This window comes from Gopherus flavomarginatus, chromosome 9 (assembly GCF_025201925.1).
Source record: "Gopherus flavomarginatus isolate rGopFla2 chromosome 9, rGopFla2.mat.asm, whole genome shotgun sequence".
In the NCBI taxonomy this organism is placed as follows: Eukaryota; Metazoa; Chordata; order Testudines; family Testudinidae; genus Gopherus; species Gopherus flavomarginatus.
Genome location: NC_066625.1, coordinates 88,923,705 through 88,938,159, shown reverse-complemented (window position 1 = coordinate 88,938,159; position 14,455 = coordinate 88,923,705).

The following is a 14,455-nucleotide window of genomic DNA, read 5'->3' as shown; positions in this document are numbered from 1 at the left end:
CGAGAATAACGTAGCTGAAGTCGAATTTCTAAAATCGAGGTACTCACCAGTCTGGACGGGGCGGCATCGATGTCCGCGGCTCTCCGCGTCGATTCCGGAACTCCGTTCGGATTGATGGAGTTCCGGAATCGATGTAAGCGCGCTCGGGGATCGATACACCGCGTCCAGACTAGACGCGATATATCGATCCCCGAGCAATCGATTTTAACCCGCCGATGCCGCGGGTTAGTCTGGACGAGGGCCTAGTCTCACTTCTTGTATCGACCTCTCTGCTTCTGTATGTTCTCCAAAACTGCTAACACACTGGAGGGGCTCAGACCAGCTTCACATGGATGCAAAAATACACTCTGGGATGCAGCTTCCAAATTAATTGCTGGAATAAAGAGGTGCCACCCCCTCGCTGCACTGCTGTTTGCCTGCATGCTGAGCTTCCTGAGGGAGAAGAAATGACTTCTCTTTTCACTCCAAAATAAACCATGTGACCCTATGAAAACCACACAGACTTGGCATGGAGAGGAATGGGGCTGGGGGAGATGTTTGGTTCAGCTCCTATAGCTCACAGGTAGAGCTGGCTGAATTTTACCAGATTTTGAGTCTCACAATTTTTTTGTCAAAGTCAATTTCTCAGTGAAACTCTCCGACCCCTCAAAGAAACTCTGTTTTGACCAACATGAATTACATGATTGTTTACATCTTAGCAAGTGAGAGGTTTAGGTGTCATCTAGGGGGAGCCATAAAGGCTGAACTTTGAAAACTGATGAAAGGGTGTGTGTATTTACATAACAACACAAACCAAAACAGGCAGGATTTTGCTTTGGGTGTGTTAAAAACTGTCTGACTTAGCTAATGTGTCACAACACATTTTTAATTTTGCACATCTGCAGTCAAACCAGAGAGTAAAACCGTAGAGAAGACTTTCATACAATAAGGAAAAAATCTGAGGAAATCCATAATCGGATGATAGATTGATACCTGTCAGCACAAAGCAATGATTTAGGATCATTGGTCCTATTTTACAGATGAGTAAACTGAGGCGCAAGGGTTCAGAGGGAAACTTTGGACTAGAATCTATGTAACCATATACCAGGCCCTGGTTTAACCGCTATACATATTACCCTGCTAAATTGTCTAAATGAATGTAGTGCTTTTTGGTCAAATATTTCAAGTGTGGCTCTGACTTGGAAGAGGTAGTAACTGGAAACACTAACTTTCACTGACTGTTTCCTAACTAATTACAAGAATGCAGAGTCTGGTGCGGCTCACTCTCAGAGTTATCCAGTTACTACACTAGACACTACATGAAATTATTTTATTGCTACTGAATTAAAAACACTTCAGGCAAAGAATGTGTATTTCCACTTCCCCTTAAAGAAAAGCAGTCTGCCAGGAAACAAAGGATTTCCTTTTTATAAGGAGATCATACAGCCAAGAGTCTGATGAACAGAGCACAGTTATCTTCCCAGTGCCGATGCTTCCCATAAAATATTATTGGCTCTGATAACATCAGTACCAAGGGAATAAAAAAAAATGTTCATCCTCTGACACTCTTCTAAAAGCAACACTGCTTGCAAAAATAAAACAAGTGCTGTGAGATGGATTTGAAATCATGAGAAAGGTTAATGATTTAATGTAGAGTTAATTACCACTAGAGCAAGCCACCTTTAGTTTCTCAACTATCTACAAATGACCTCTTTTAAACAAATACCCTCATTTTCCCCTATAAACTGGCAAGCTAAATGCAAGGATCATTGCAAACCAAGATTAAGTTTAAAACTAAAAACACTTTTGTTAACAAGACAGGGGAATTAGACTGCTTAATAAGCCAGGCAGGGGTAAAACAGCCTCTTACAATGTCTTATAAGAAGCAGGGAGTTCTTAATTAACTAAACAATAAAATTCTCCTCAGTCTGTTTGTGAATGGAAATGCCTGAGACGGAAACAGGGCTAGTACCAGAAACAAATAGTGGAAGTTTAGGGATCTGGGGCAGAAATTTGTCAGGGATGATACTTGGTCCTGCTGCAAAGGCAGGGGGCTGGATTTGGAGACCTTTCAAGATCCCTTCCAGCTCTGTGGGATAGGTCTATCTCCATATATGAAGTGCCACAGCAAATAAAATTCAGCATGGGCATGTATGGCATTAGCAAGGGTGATTAAACTATGTCTGGCCTGATTCTGAGGAAGGGGCTGGATCTGTGGCTTTCTGAGGGGCATGAGCCATGAAAGATCTGGTTTGTGGCAGTTTGATCCAGAGGAAGGAAGGCTGGTTTCGCCTGAGGTGGAAGACCACTGCCCTTCACACAGAATAAATAAACCCTATGCTGCTTCCAAACATTGTGGCAAGTTCATGGTACTGGTCCAGCCCTTGCCAGCTGGTCAGTGCAGGTGGCCCCCTGATTCCCCATAGATGGGAATGGGTCTTTTTGGAAGCAGTCCTTGCAGGGACACGGGAGTCACCTGTGCAGATCGTGTGGCAGGATTAGGAACTGAGCAAGCTCCTTCCATTCCTGCTCTCTTGCAACCATCAGCCTGCAACTATATAGTGAGAGAAAGGACTAGAGGAACGCTTCTGCACCCTGCCCGCAGCTGGCAGTGCTCTCTCATCTAGGCATAACTCGTCTAGGGTTGCTAATTTTGGTTGGGCGTATTCCTGGAGGTCTCATCACACAACATAATCTGTAATTCCTAGAGATTCCAGGACAATCCTGGAGGGTTGGCAACCCAAAACTCACCTCTGGCTTATCCCTGGCTGTTTCTTCTTTAGACCAGCTGGAAGCTGGTGACCTCACCTGCCCCAGGATTTAGGGAACGAGAAGCAGAGAGGGCTATGACTGGCATAAGCAGCTGACTTCTAAACAGGGCCTGTTGGCTAGGGATGAGCAAAGCCACCGTTTCACACCATTGGAAAAAATCTGTGGCAATGAATCTATGTCCAGCTGCTAACTAGCTACCCCCTGGGTGTAAATCAGTGTTCTTATCCCCATTTTGCAGATGTGTTAACTGACTGGCCCAAAGCAACCAGGAGAGCTGGTGTCTGTGCCAAGATCACAATCTCTCTGCTTGGCCTTTCCGAGGCCCCGAGTGGGCCCGGCACAGAGAATAGAAGACAAGAGTTGCTCTGCTTCACTCTTTAGGCCTCTGTGGCTGCCAAAAATGCCCCTTCCACCTCCTGCACCACAGCTTGAGAATGGGGCCCTGTGTGTGGCCGTTTCTGGTAGCCAGGGCCAGCTCCAGGCCCCAGCACGCCAAGCGCATGCTTGGGGCAGCATGCCGCGGGGGGCGCTCTGCCTGCAGGAGGTCCACTGGAGCCCCCCATGGCGTGCCGCCGTGCTTGGGGCGGCAAAATGGCTAGAGCCGGCCCTGCTGGTAGCCCCCTGCACTAGGGGGATTCTCCCTTGCTGGGTGTGGAGTGGAGGTAGGGCCCCCGTTAACTGCCAGAATCGAGCAAATACCAGGATCCCACCCAAGGTCTCTTAGAGCTTATGGTCTAAATGGGATGGCTAAACTCTGTATGCCAGACAGCCAGGAGCATGAAGCATATGGGTGCGAGCTGAGACTTGCAGCTGATCAGAAGTGGTGAAAGAAACCGGGCTTGAGGGGCAATTTGAAGGAGAGTTGTTAGGTTTTAGTTACAGACGTGACATGAAATGGTCCGACTGACATGAAAAGCCCCAGCACACCGAGTCTGGCTGCTCTGCAGTTTGTTCAAAGTGGACCAGCTCCTGCGTAGTGTGCTCCATCACTGAGACCTCTTCTTGGACTTTCATAGGGATCTACTCCACGTCTTCTGCTGCAGAGTTCCTGGTGCTGTCAATCCTGCCGCACTCTGATTGCATAGATATGGACATGCTGGCTATCAGAATTTCGTCTCAGTTGCTCCCCAGGTGTATTTGAGATCGATCTGCTGGAATTAATTAGTACCAATTAACTGGTTGAGACAACCCAGCACTTTCCTCTTGGTGCAGTGAACAGGGACAGCGTGCAGAGGCAGGATGACAGTCAACAGGCCGCAGCAAATCAGCACTTTCCTAAATTGCTTCCACCCAGCAGAGCCGTACTGGCCTCTTTGGCCCTGTTTAATCGTGCCGGGGTTGATGGAGAAAGCATGTCTTCCCAAGGGCCGCAGTGGCATGGAAAAAAACAACAACTCTCTACATAATTATTCAACATTGCACAGCTCGCCGCAAATGATAATTGCTATTGTCTGGTGTGTGCCTGAAAACTTCTCGGCTCTGGAATGGCTGCAGCTTCAGTAGAATTATTAATAGAATACAGAGGTTCAGTGCAGACAGTGAAGCCAGAGCCAACTAAGTCCTTGTAAACAGGAAACTTGATAGATGCTTCTGAGGAGCCCCTCCTCCCTGGTCAGCAGCCTCTCCCAAGCATCCCCCACAGACACAATGCTCACCTTTGTGTGGCACCAGTGTTTGGGCCAATTAGGCCTATCTCTAGCTTTCCCTGGTGCACGATACAAAGCGCTTGGCTCTTTCTGATTCCAGCCAAATAAGTAGCCTTGAGTCTGAGCTCAGTCAGCCATTGACACTTCCAGGCCTGTTGTGAACAAAGCAAGGCCTGCGAAATAGCCACCCGGTTCCCAGAGCAAACCGTGGCAACTCGCAGCTGCTGCACTCTGAAGAGACATTCCTTCCCTGAAGGAGGAAGGGGACAACTTACAGCTGCACAGAAAACTGCAGTGGGCCTGAGCTTACTAGAATACAGGGGAATTCACTGCACAGAATTGGAGTACTGGCTCCAGGCATTGGGACACAGAGCCCTTCTGGGCGCACTGAACGGTCGTTGTGCAGAGTCCTACAACCTCAGGGCATGTGTGAAAACGTGTGCGCTGCTGCACATTTGTACAGGTCCTGCTGCTCGGGGGAAAGGATGACCCAAGCCAGACTCATCCTTGCGGTCACAGACTAGGCATTAGCTTTAACTGACATTCAGGCTGGGAGAAAATCCTCCCTTCCTGAGACCCAAAGCAACTTCCATTAAGTAGCCAGGGAGGCAGCAGCTTCCAGCCAGAGCTATGCAAACCTAGCAAACCCCAAATTTAAGCCAGGTTCCTTGTAGGGACTTTTATTATTCTTGTATTATTTGTACTATTGAAACCCATAGGAGCCCCAGTCATGAGCCCAGTTAGGGTGACTAGACAGCAAATGTGAAAAATTGGGATGGGAGGGTGGGGGGTAATAGGAGCCTATATAAGAAAAAGACCCAAAAATTGGGACTATCCCTATAAAATCAGGACATCTGGTCACCCCAGGCCCAGTTCCCCTTGGGTCGTTGCTGTACTAATCAGAACAGAAAGACCTGAGCTGGTTTTAGGGGGAATTGGGAACAATTCCAGGACATAGATCCACAGAACTTTATTTGAGTTTTGCTTTGGGGGGGGCTGCATGGATTTCATTCAACCCCCAAACAGAGACTGTAACTCAAGGGCTGCGAACCCAGCTGAAGTGAGACTGGAGGCATGGTTTGCATAGGCCTTGGAGAACCGAACTAACTGAGTCCCACCTGCTCCCAGCGTCATACGAGGTGTCCTTTAATGATGTGTAGGTACGGTATTCACACCTGTAACGGGCACTATGGAAACCATAAACTGCAGGAGTTAAATTACCTGCCGTCATCCCATTCTAAGAGTCAAATTCTGGTCTCTCTCCTCTACCAGTGTAAATCCGGAATAGCGAGGCTGACTACGACGGAGTTACTCCTAAATTACACTAGTGAAAATGAGATCAGAATTTGGCCTCAAATATAGGAAACGCTGCAGCAGGCAGTAAATTTCCCTTGTTAATGACACCCACGGAGCTCGGTATGAATGTTGTCATCTTAAAATTATGGAAGTGTTTTGCGGAAGTTTGGCTGTTTTAGAGGATACAGCTATCTTTGTACCTGTCTTGGGATCTCCAATAGCATCATGGGAATTAAGTCCTCTTTTTGCATGTAATCTTTGATTGCAAAGACCGGATTGAACTGTACATAACTAGGCTTACTGTGAAGATTTTGTAGGCTGGGAGTCCTGAACTGCACTTGTAAGTGCTGTTGCAGGTTGGGATCCTATTTCTGGCATCTGCAGCGTGTCTCCCGGTGGTGACTCAGAGAGCCGTGCCTGAGCAGAAATCTGCAATGACACAAAATCTCCTCAGACTGGGTTGTGCTAAATAAACGCTTCTGACTCACTGAGCAATATGGTGCTGCAATGTTTTTGGAATGAAGCAGCAGTTGTGTTGAATAAAGCGCCCTCTCCTGGCCCTCTTGTGGACTTGTTTTGGAGAGCTGAATGGAGACCTCAGCATAAGCTTTGGTGGTTTGGATCGTTGCTGAAGGATGTCTTCGGCAAAGGAAGATTGCAGTCTAGATTGCAGGGCTGCATTTAGGTTTGTCAGGCTGTCGTCTGAAGCTTTCCAAAATAAGAAGTTTGCTGTAAAATGGGGACCAATTGCCCCAAGAAATCTATGATCTGTGCCTCTTGTGTCCATAATTCTTAGCCTTATTTATAGCACCCCAGAGTGTGCTTGGGGCTGTACAAATGTAGAAGGAGTTTACAATTTGCAATAGAAACATGCAGGTCTGTTCAAACGTATGGTGCATAGGCAGAGGGGCCAACAGGCAGGTGGCACGGGGTTCTTTTCAGAGGTTGGGGGTTATGTCTTTGCAGGTAGTCCCTGCAAGGGTTCCCAGAGGAAGCCAGTTTTAAGAAGTGGTTAATGAGAAGATGGAGGGAGCACCACAGGGCAACCTGCAAGCAGAGCTTCTAATCTTGAGTTGGAACCCTGGCTTCAGCACAACCTCCGCAGTCTTGTGTGGCCTTAATACGCTGAAGAGCCCTGTGAGAGAGGCCAGCACGATCAGGCCTGAGCAAGGCGAGAATGATTTTGCCCTTTCCTTCCCTGCTCTCTCAAATGGGGACGAGCATCCCCTTGCCCGTTCCAGGGGATGCTGTGAGGTTCAACCAGCGGATAGGTTTGAAGATGAATGTCACACCAGGGTTGGTCCTGCGCAGTGCTGGGGTGGGGTGCTAGACTCACGCACAAGGTAGGCAGCGGTCAGCAGGATGGGCAATGCAGGAAACGTGATCCCGGCGCCTTGCTGTGCAGCCACCTCCCTGCTCCTGCTACTTAGCTATGCATGGCCCATCTCCTTCCTAGCAGCAGAAGATAGGCTGACAAAGGGCATGCACAGCTAAAGGCTAACTTGGCAGACCGAGGATCCCATCCGAGTCCCTGTCTCCTCTGGCATGCCCATTCCATACCCGTTCCCTGCTCCCTGGGAGCAGATGGGTCTCTGGCCTGCTCCTTGCAATGTAAAAGACTGTGCCTAATGCTTAACCTTATGCATGGGAATAGCTTCTACTCGTGATGGCGTGCAATGACCTCTACGGTGCACCATGCCAGGGCAATCAGGGTCAATGCCTGCAAGTGCTCTTGGAGAATTTCACTTTACAAAGCAAAGAAAGCCCATTTGATTTGTCTGGTGGAAGCTCACAGGGGTCCCAGCCGGGTGCTACGTGCTGCATACACATACAACCAAAAGAGGGTCCCTGCCCCAAAGACAGACATGGTTTGGGTTGCCTCACAGTGAAGGAACCAGGGCCTTGCCCATTAACCACGAAAGCAGGGCAAATAATGGATTTTTTGATGCACTAGCAATTCTGAAAAAAAATAAGTCTTTCAGGTTACAGTGAAAACAAATATATTTTTTTCAAAATATTGGGAGGATTGAAAAGTCAGGGGGAGAAATGGGGTCATGTTGGAACAAAACATTTTGTCTCTACCTGAAACTTTGTGTTGCAATTTTGGGCATTTTGACACAAGCAGTGGCAGACTAGACTCACAAAATGTCCGGAGAGGAAGAGGTGGAACCTCACTTGTGCACTTTAGCCAAGTAGCCAGGGAACTCACTTGGGATGTGGGGCTCAATTTCCCCCTCTGCCTGATGTGGAAAAGCATTGGAATGGGCTCTCCCACATGGCAGGAGAACACCCTAGGCTATAGGATATTCTGCCATGCTATGGTCTTGAACTTGAGTCTCCAAAATCCTTGAGTAACAGGCCTAACCACCAGGCTATACAGTCATTCTCACTGCCTTTCTCCGGCCCAACGGCTATTCATTGGCCTCATGAAGGAGTATGAACGACAATGGTCAAGGAGAAGGCAGCATTCCCCTCCCTTCGACCACGGATGCGATAACTGAATTTCTCAGCGCTCTAGAGCTGTAGCTTTTTGTTCATATTTTGTTGTGTGATTTGTTGGCAGCATTTGCCCTCTCTGTGAAACTGAGAATGACTGACAGTCTTATCCCCCTCACCCCCCAAAACCATGTGCTTCTCCAAATTGAACAAATAATCACTTCCCTGGGCGCTCCAGGGCCAGATGCTTGGATTGGGAGCCTTCCTTCCTGGAATTGTGACCAGTGTGTTTTGTTGGCCGTGGAGCTTTGAACAAGCCAGAGGTGTTATCTGCAAATTAACTTTGCAGAGTGGGGCTGATAGATCCTCATCTGAATTCTGGGCATTCCAGGGTTCTGCAAAGGAATGCGTTAGTTTGCTGCCTTCTCTGCCAGCTGGTGGCTCACGCAGGCCCTCTGACCTCAGCCTGCCCTGGGCTGTGTGTGGAGAATTCAAGCTTCCAGTAAAGGCTGTTTCTAGCCCTTTTCCTTACGGGGATAAAATTAAAGCTGGGCTCCTCTTCCACCCTTCCCGCTGACAGCCCCAGCCCTCTTCACATGCACTTGTACATCAAGCCGGTATGGCCCCAATTCAGCAAATCCCTTAAATGCGTGCCCACTTTCCACCAAATTGAAGAGGTTTAAGCGTGCCCCTAAGTGCTTTGCTGAATTGGGGCCTTTGCCTCCAAGAATTGCCTCACTGACCTTCCCCAATGTGCCCCATGTGCGGGCAAACACTTCACAGGCCAGCTTGAAAATGCTTAGCCCAGCTCTGCTCCTTAAATGTCCTGCTGGGATTCAGCCTGCAGCTGCTCCCGCAGATTCGGTGCGATCCTACAGCACACAAGGAGGAGAGGGGTCAGAGCAGCTCTGTCCCCAGCCCTGAACTGGTAGCAGGAAGGAAGGCGCTTGCAGCCCTGTCCCTGAAAACTAGCAGGGGAAGCCCACATCCCACTCCCAGCGAGGGGAGGCTGCCCGCCTCAAGAACCAATGGCCAGTCATACCTCAGCTGGCTCCCCAGCTCACCAGGCTGAGCACCCCAGCTGGAAACTGCAGGACCACCTGCCTGACACCACCTCTACTGTCCTGAGGAACAGCTGCCGGAGGCTGAGCTGGGAGGGAAAGGGGAAGTGGGGGAGGGATGGGATCGCCTGCATCGGGGACTGAGGGGCACTGTGATGAAGTTTGGGCAGCGCACTATGCATCCCTCCCCCTCACACCCTGTTTGAACATGTAGTGCTCATGAAAGCCAGGGCCCAATAGCAGCAGCTACCTCCATGGTCTCTGTACACCCAGGCACTGTGTGGGCAGAAGATCCAGGTCAACAGAGCCTTGTGGGGCTCAGAGGCTGCTCCGCACCACCCTGCTCATAGGCTTTGTAATAATAATTAACACAAGAAATACTCAAACCCACTCAGTGTGCCCTCTCCGCCCCCCAGGGTCGCCTAGAATCCCTGGCATCTGGAGCCCAGCCACCAAGCGTTTTGCATGTCAGGCCTTTGTGCTATTTCTTAGCAGTGCTGCTTAACCAGATGAAGGGAAGGGGCTGTCTTGGTGGATGTGAGCACTTAGAGCCTAATGCTCAATGTTCTCAGAGCCTGCTTGCCTGCCCGGCGTGGCATGGGAGGCTGCCTCTGCAAAGCCTGACTTCGCAGCGTGGCTTGGAGCTGCAGTGCCCAAGAGATCCACCGTGTGCAATGCTGCAGACACAATCAGTGCAATGTATCACCGTGGGCGACCACCTCTCCCAAGAGGATTAACAGCACAAATCTCTCCGAATCACAGCAACTGGGACCATTTCTTCTGATCGATCCATCTGCCAGCTGTTTGCTCTTTGGTCTAATCTAGTTCATGGAAATTGAAAGGTCTGTCATACCCTTAGCGACAGGGATTTTGGTGTATGTGTAAATGTATGAGCAAAATAGCCAAGCAACCAGGTAACACGTAATTATTGTGCCACCAGGAAGTTCTCATGGCAAGACAACTCCTGGGTAGTTTGGATGGCCCACTCTCTAGAATCTCAGAATGGAACTTTTTTCTATTACATTGTTGCCAATGTTGTCATGCTGAATTGATTGGCTCTGTCAGTTGACTCATGGTCTGTTCCCATGCCACCCGTACTCACATGACTGGGAAATGTTCAGATGTTTATGGGCCTGATGCTGATGTCACTTCGCAGTGGTTTTACCCCAGGGTCACTGAAGTGATGTTAGAGGAGTAACACCTGACTTCCTCTGATGTGAGCACAGATCCAGCTCCATTGGTCCAATACTCAGATGCAGGAAGTATCAGCTGTTTATTTGAATATGACTATTTGTATTGCCTGGGGTAGGAGAATTCTGAGAAACAATTATCCCCTTGTGTGATGTATTTATTTGTGTGTTGCTGTGTCTTTAGTTTTAGGATTAAAGTAGGGACTTTCCTATCATTGAATTCCTTGCCCCTTCCAAGGCAGACCATAGTCCCCCAGAGAAGATGCTTCAGTTGCTAGACTGATACTGCACCCAATCTTTGTCAAGAAGCCACACTTAGCTCAATCAACTTTAGTCCATATTTTACTGATTTAAGTTAAATCGAAATATAGCACTCAGAATCCAAGACAAGTGGCTACAGAGAGCCTTGCTCCTAAACAACTACAGCTGTGAATTGTAACAAAGTTAGTTATTTCAGTTCCAGCTGGTGTGTGGACAAGCCCAGAGCATGACTGCCATCTTCGTTTCTGGGGGTTCGTGCCAAATAGCTATTGGCTCCTCAAGGGAACTTGATGCTTGTAATTGCACTGAAAACAGACCAATCGACCAAACCCTTCTGCTTGAAAGCAAGATGTTTTGATATTAAAATGTTGTTAGCAAGAACTAGGGTGACCAGATAACAAGTGTAAAAAATCAGAACAGGAGGTGGTGGGTAATAGGTGCCTATATAAGAAAAAGATCCCAAAATCGGGACTGTCCCTATAAAATCGGGACATCTGGTCATCCTTGCAAGAATGAACGTCCCATCTTACTAACTCCCTGTTGTCATCTGGCTCAAATTAGAACGGGCTAATAGCCAGGGAGTTAGGAGGAGAACTTAGAGCTGTTTCTACTCATTCCAAGTACAAACTGATTGCACTGTACAAATGAATTCCAAAATGCTAAGGAAATCACAGAGATTTCAGTTCCTGCCTGTGGAAAACAATTTTTAAAAGCACAGTGAGGTTTAACTTTAGAAAGCACAGTAGATCAACTGGTGGGGTTTTAGCTCTCTCTCTAAAGCAGGACAACTCAACCCCAGAGTCACACATTATAACTCACTGACACAAACCTTTGTTGACCCGGCACTAATGGTGCCAGGTGGTATTTTGTGCCATTCCAGAACACAGAGTTCAGCAAAACTCAAACCTCTGAAAACCAGGCAATGAAGAGTTAGGGCACAGGCCAACACAATCTTAACTCTGCCCCCTGGAGCTGGCAATAACCACTGGGAATTATCTGCCTGCCCTCCAGCTGTATTTACTGTATTTGGTGTAGCTGTATTCAGGACCAGATTAGAGAATTTGGGACCCCCTGCATTATGGAAATTCCCCCTCATCTTCCATAAGGAACCTGAGAAATTGAACCTCTCCTAGAAGCCTCCCTATTCTCATGGAGTTTGGATGGCCATGGCCATCTAGGAGAGCACCAAGAAGAGGCCCAGCTGTCTCGGGCACCAAACCTGAACAGCATTGCAACCCTGTGTGTGAGGTCACAACGCCCCACACTGCATTTTGGCCTGCCAGCCCCGCCATCACAATTCATTGATTCACAATGGGAGGGGGAAGAGGGTGGTAGCCGGGCCAAACTGGTCAGGGCCCAAATACGGTTGCCTCCTCTGAGAGGCAGAAAAACTGGCCCCCTCTCCCCTATACCAGCCAGACCCTTCTCTTCTCCCCCCAGCATCAGCCGCCTGACCCCCTGGCCCAGGAGCCTGACTCCCTTTCCCAGGAGCCTTATACCAGGAAGTCCCACTACTGTCCCCTCCCAGGAGCCTCTGCCTCCCCTACCCTCATCCCCTGCCGGTAAGCCTCAGAACCATCCTGCTTTCCAGCACAAAGAGGAGCAGGAACCTTCATTGCCATGTCGGCACTGAGGACCCGGCAGGTAGAGCAGGACCCATTGCTGCTTCAGCCATGCTCCCAGCGACCGTGTAACCTGCGTGCTGTAATGAAGCAGTCATGAGCATGCAGCAATGGCTGCTGGCTGCCATGTGCTGGGTTTCCTACAAGTAACGGTCCAAAGTTACATGTGAAAAAACACCCCCAGCGCATTGCCACCGACCATGCAAGAGAAAGAAACAGCCAGGCCAGTGAAAAACTGCTCAGGTGGCAACAACGGGCCCCAAGTGGAAATCGGGAACCCAGTGCAAGCTCACAGGGTGCACATTGGTTAAGCCGGGCCTGCATGGAAGGGTGGAGGGAGCCGATGGAGCAGCTTGGCAGAGCTGTGATTGTGAGATGAGGAGATTTGGGAAGGCACTACCCCTGATGGGGTGGGGTCTGAGCCTGCTCCCTGCCCCTCCCCATGCCCCAGTTTGTGATTGAAGGCTGGCGGTGCATGTGTAGCGAGAGATGCGGTGTGCTTCGTCGCAGTGCTGAGTTCTATGGGCTGCCAGCAGCAGTTCACAGGGGTGGCCTGACGATCAGCAGCAAGGTGTGTGGGTTTCCTGACGGGCTAATGGCACCCCAGCAGTAAGGGGTTGTAAAATCTAGCAGACGCAGCGCTGTTCCTGTGGAGTAGGAGTGTCTGAGTGTAGGGGAGCTGCACTGCAGGCTGCCCTAAACACAAGCTGGGCCTTAGCGAAGAGACGGCATTAGCCAGTGTGCCTGATCCCAGAGTCCCGGCACTATCTGCAAAGGCAGAGTCTGAGTCTGGGTGTCACGGGGCATCATGCAAAGAGGACGGAGCTGACGGTGCCTTGGTGTGCATCTTCACTCTGTGTTTCCCGGCTCTCAGAGGGGTGAGTTTTGCTGAATCTCATGCTCTGGAAGGGCACAGGATACCCCTGGGCAGCCTCAGCTCTGTGCTAACAAAGGAGGTGGGGCGGGGAACGGGGCAAGGCAGGGGGGCGAGGAGAATATGGATAGTACGCCTGCAAGGGGCTGTGTAACAGAGCACTAGTTCTAACAACCGGGTCCCTGAAGTTGCTGCTGCTTGTAGGGAAGGCTGCAGGCTTAACTGAAGCCAATCAACCAGTTTCTAGTGAGGATTACTGACCCCTGAGAGTAATTGCTGGGCTAACGAGACAGTTGGCGCAGTACTTGGGAGAAGATGTCACTGGGAGGAACAGGCAGCAGGTGGAGCTCAGAGATGTGAGCCAGTGGAGGAAAGAAACCGTGTGAAAGGTGCCATCTGCTGCATACCTGTGTCATGGCTTGCCCTGTTTGGGGAACAGGGCTGGAGGTATGTGTGGTGGAAAAGAAACAGATTGTGTGTTTGCAGCTGAGAGACTATGGCAGAAGGTGAGACAGTGCTGCTCACTGGGTAGCGGAAGAGGTCCCATGTGACAGTCTATTTAAAAGAGTGGGGTTTATAGGAATAGAGCAGTATCCCTTGAAACCGTTTGTGAGTCCTCTAGTGGTGCTCATGGCTTCTACAACAGGACACATGTAGAACTCAGCCAGAGCAGCACAGTGTACATAGGTAGGTGGTGGCTGGGTCTATTTCACATTGGTGCCCCATTGTGCCTGTGTATAATCTTTGTTGTGTAAAGAGCAAAAGACACAACAGTTCTCCCCTGTCTGTGCGGGGGTCCTATTATACCTCCTGTCCCCTCTAGCTTGGACTTGCCTCCACTTCCCCGTATGGGGTGCTCATTTACCTTAGAGAACCCACACTCCACGGCCCCAGTTCAGGAAAACAGTAAATATGTTCTCAAGTTTCAATGACTTCAATGGGCCTTAAACATGTGGTTAATTCAGCACATGCTTAAGTGCTGCCTGAACTGGAGCCTTCAGCTGTGACTGTAACCAGGGTACACTCGCTCCAAAGTTCTTTGTTTCCTAGGTTTAGCTCTAGAGAGAGCAAAACAGGTGACCACAAAGTAGGGTGACCAGATGTCCTGATTTTATAGGGACAGTCCCAATTTTTGGGTCTTTCTTAGATAGGCTTCTATTACCCCCCACCTCCTGTCCCGATTTTTCACATTTGTTGTCTGGTCACCCTGCCATAAAGAGGCCAGCAAAGTGGGGTTTAACCAAGACTCTCGGAGGAGTTGCCTGAAGAATGCTTTTTTCTTTGAAGTTGAGTTGGCAGCCATACTAGTGACTACTAC